Source organism: Galeopterus variegatus, unplaced genomic scaffold, assembly GCF_000696425.1.
Source record: "Galeopterus variegatus unplaced genomic scaffold, G_variegatus-3.0.2 Scaffold11795, whole genome shotgun sequence".
Lineage (NCBI taxonomy): Eukaryota > Metazoa > Chordata > Mammalia > Dermoptera > Cynocephalidae > Galeopterus > Galeopterus variegatus.
In genome coordinates this window covers 35,238-39,649 of record NW_007737906.1, presented here as the reverse complement: position 1 = coordinate 39,649, position 4,412 = coordinate 35,238, and the positions used below count along the sequence as shown (strand labels likewise).

General features: G+C 48.0%; 1 protein-coding gene across 1 annotated transcript in view; it reads left to right on the top strand.

Moving 5' to 3' along the window:
- ZNF699 (zinc finger protein 699) overlaps positions 1 to 4,412 on the top strand; it is a 12,774-nt gene that overhangs the window by 1,165 nt on the left and 7,197 nt on the right. The window lies entirely within an intron of this gene.

The following is a 4,412-nucleotide window of genomic DNA, read 5'->3' as shown; positions in this document are numbered from 1 at the left end:
ATTCTATGGATTTGGACAAATGTATAATGACATATATCCACCGTTATAATACCATACAGAGTAATTTCACTGTCCTAAAAATCCTCTGCGTTCCTCCTATTCATCCCTCTCTCCCTCCTAACCATGGCAGCCACTGAACTTTTTACTGTCTCCATAGTTTTGCCTTTTTGCAGAATGTCATAGAGTTGGAATCATGCAGTTATATTCCATAGTAATGTTCATTTGAGTTCCCCCTGAAAGGACGACAGGACCTAAGCTGACAGTTCACCGGAGAAGTTCCGCTTTATTCGGGGAGAAGCATACATTTATATAGAGCCAGGTTCTGGGAGAGGGTGGTTAGTACACGGGGCGGTAGCTGATTGGCCGGGGGTGGGTAATGATTTCTAATAGGCCACACCTTGGCACCAGCGAGATTGTTAGGACCCAGAAGAGAAAAGCGCCATGTTTTAGGGAGTGCCTCCTTTGGGGTCTTCTGTGGGGCCTTACATTCCTCCCTTTTTCCTCTATTGGGGATAAGGTCGCTGAGGTCTCCGAACTACTTCCTGCTGGAGGGGGGCGTTGTGGGGGGGAGGAACAGGGAGGACAAGGAAGCCCCTTATTATACCCCAAAGGAGAATGGTAAATAAGGTGATTTCAAGGGGGGAGAAATCCATGAAGGTCTCTTGGAGCCATAAGTCAGCCATCTGCTGTGTCCAGTGGGTGTAAGAGGTCACGGGGGAGATCATCCAGGCATCTGCAGCCATGGCAGTCAGGAACAAGTGCCATCGGTGACGTAGATCCATTTTAGCAGTGTGTCAGGCATTCTGCTGAGGAGTAAGAAGGGTCTTCCGTGGCCAGCAGCTGGTAATTTCTAAGTAAAAGCTGGTTAAATGTTTGGTTAGAGATTTTACCTATTTGAGTTTGAGCAAATTTAATAATGCATGGTAGAAAGAGGCAAGGTATTACAATGATAGTTAAGTGTCCCACAATAGGCCATATCCAGGTTAGGAGAGGATTGTGAAAAAAGGAAGAAAAGGTTTTGGAGTTGGATGTGGCTCAGAGACTAGAGGCCAGATCGGTGAGCTTAATGATGTTGGTTTCAACTAAGCCTGATTCATTGATGTAATAACATTCTTCCCTGAGGAAGATGCATGTGCCTCCCTTCTCTGTGGTAAGAAGGTCTAAAGCTCAGCGGTTTTGGAGAGTTACCTTGGCTAGGGAGGTGACCTGTTTTTGTAGGGATGAAAGGGACTCAGCGGTGGAGGTCAAGGCTTGTTCAAGTTTAGTATTGATATCTTTAACTGCCCATAAAGTATGCCCTAGGGCCCCTCCCGATAATCCAAATAATAAAGTAGAAAGAGGTTTAGGGAGAGCATTCAGGAAAGGATTCATCCTCATGTATGGGTGAGAGGACTGGAGATCAGGATAAGCGTAGTTTAAGGGGCAGCTGTGGGAGTGCAAAGAATGACTGGGCAAGGGCCTTTTTACTTAGGAGTTAAAGGACTTTGTGGCTCTGGGGAAGTGTAGAATGCTAAATCCCCAGGGTGTACTGTGGAGGTGTTTTGGGAGGAGGTAGGATTAGGCAATAGCCAATCCTGGTGTTTCCAGAGTTCAGCTCGAAGATGGGAAAGTAGCAGGATAGCTAGGTTGGAGGGTATGGTTCCTTGTTTAGGGATGATTCCTGGAGGTAAAGGGGACCTCCCATACCTAATTTCAACAGGGGAGAGGTTTGAAGGTTTCTTTGGGAGGACCCTGAGTCTGAACAAGGCTAGGGGTAAAAGGCGGGTCCAGTCAAGGTGAAGTTCCAGAGATAGTTTAGTAAGGATAGTTTAGAGCCCTGTTGGCGCGTTCAACTTTTCCTGAGGCCTGGGGCCGGTAAGGACAGTGTAGATGCCAAGGGAGGGAGAGAGCTCGAGATAAATTTTGTGTTATTTGGGCAGTGAATTCCAGGCCGTTGTCTGTTTGTATGGATGAGGGCATTCCGAATCTTGGGATAATCTGGGAGAGGAGTATGGAAGCCACAGTGGTGGCCCTCTTGTTAGTGGTGGGGAAGGCCTCTATCCACCCGGAGAAAGTATCTACCATTACTAGGAGGTATTGTTGACGTTTAACAGGAGGCATGTGGGTGAAATCGATCTGCCAGTCAGCTGCAGGAATATTACCCCTAGCTTGATGTTGAGGGATATGGTTTGGCCTTTAAGGAGGTGTTGGGGTTGGTGCGTTGGCAGATGGAGCAATTGCGAGAGATTTCTTGTAGAAGAGTTTTATCGGCTGGGGTTAGAGGAAAGAAAGTTTGGAGGAAGAGCATTAAACTTCGGGGATTTGAATGGAATAGATCATGGCTAAGAAAGTGGAGAGTAAGCCTAAGAGCCTGGAGGGGGGAAGGGAGTGTAAGGCTTTGTAAGAAAGGAGGTCTTTTAGATGGTGGGGCAAAAGTATGGTTAAGGGCGCACAAAATGTTAATTTATAGGCCTCTTTTTGTAGTAGATGTCCAGCAGCCATGGCACAAAGGCAGGGAGCCCAGCCCCCGACAGTAGGATCTAGTTGTTTGGACAAGTATGCTACTGGGGCGAAGGAGGGGCCATATGTTTGTCCTAACACACCCAGGGCTTGTCCATCCCTTTCATGTACGTAAAGGGAGAAGGGTTTAGTGAGGTCAGGCAGGTGGAAAGCAGGGGCCACGACTAGAGCCTGGCGGAGTTTTTGGAATGGTTTATCTGGTGAGGATGATAGGGGTTCATTTTGGTCCCCTTTTGCTATTGTATACAGTGGGCGGGCCAGCAAAGAGAAATTTGGGATCCATGCTCTAAAATATCCCGCTAGGCCCAAGAAGGATAGAATCTCTGCCTTAGATTTTGGAGTGGGTAGAGACTCTAAAAGCTGTATCCTGTTGAGGGTGATGGCCTTTTGAGAAGGAGATAATTCAAATCCTAGATAAGTAACTTCAGTGAGGGATATTTAGGCTTCAGAGGGTGAAATGCGATATCCTTTGTCTGCCAGGAAATTGAGAAGGGAAGCAGTGTCAGCCTGCTAGCGTTCCCAAGAGGGACTACAGAGTAAAAGGTCATCTGCATACTGTAGGAGAGTTGACTGTGGGTGGGAAGAGTGAAAACATTTGGTTTCTTTACTGCCAGTATGGTAGTATTGAAAGGTGAGTGAGCGTGGTGAAGGTATCCCTTCCCGAGAAGGTCCTTGATAATGGGTTGGAGTCCGTGAAGTGCTGTGGTGCTGAGAGGGTACTGAGACTGATTTATATATTTAGAGGGATTTTTCAGCCGTATAGTTACGGGAGTACAATGGGCAGAGGAAGGGTTGGTGGTATCCCAAATGATGTTATTGACGGGATGAGTTAAGGAGGGATAAAGTGTGTTTTTGTCATCCTCGGAGATGAGGGCTAAAAGAAATGGGGCTGGGGAGGACGAGATGGGGGATATTGAAATGGAGACATGTAGTTGGGTGAGAATATCTTTTCCTAGCAAAGGGACGGGACATTGGGGCATGACTAAGAAAGAGTGAGAGAAAGAGGAAGGGACACCCTTGATATGGCAAGTTAATGGAGGTGTTCTGTGGGGAAAAATTTGTTTTCCTCCTACCCCGACTATAGGAGAGCTACAATAATAGTTACCCTGGGTTCACTTTTTGTGATGTTAATGGTCGGGAAGGACCCAGGGCCCCTTCAGTCCTCCTCAGCCAGTCCCACCAAAGGTGTTTGAGATGCCCGGGACGGTTGACCAATCTCCCCTTCGGGTGAGTGGGCAATCAGAGCCCCAATGTCCCCGTTTTTGACACTTAGGGCATGGCATGGTGGGCAGTCTGGGCGAGGGGCAGGTCTGTGACCAATGACCTTCTTTTCCACATTTGAAGCATGCCCCAGGGGGAGTTTTAGAGGCAGAGGGCCCAGAAGAGCGTCCAGGAGACGGTCTGATGATCTGGGCCAACATCTGAAAATTGGCCAGGTCAGCCTTTTGTTTTCGTCATTCTTTTTCCTCCTCCCTATTGTGGAAAACCTTAAAGGCCACTGATAAGATCTCGGTCTGTGGAGTAGCGGGGCCCTGTTCCAGTTTTTTTAGTTTAGTTTTAATGTCGGGGTAGGCTTGAGCCAAAAAGTATGTCCTAAGGACATGGCATCCCTCCTCTGAGGAGGGATCCAGGTTGGTGTATTGCTGGAGAGCCTGAGTTAGTCGATTGAGGAACTCGGATGGAGTTTCCTCCTTTTTTTGGAGAATTTCTTGGACCTTTTGGAAATTAACAACTTTGCGGGCAGCCTTTTTAAGACCTGCCATTAGGCAGGAGGCAAATTGCCTGTTCGGGAACTGCATGTGGGCCAGTGGGGAAAGCGGGGTTAGTGCGATGGGTTTCATCCACATGAGCTTGGGCCGCGTCCCAGACGCGGCGGCGCTCTTCAGGAAGAAGGGTGTTAGCCACTAGCATGT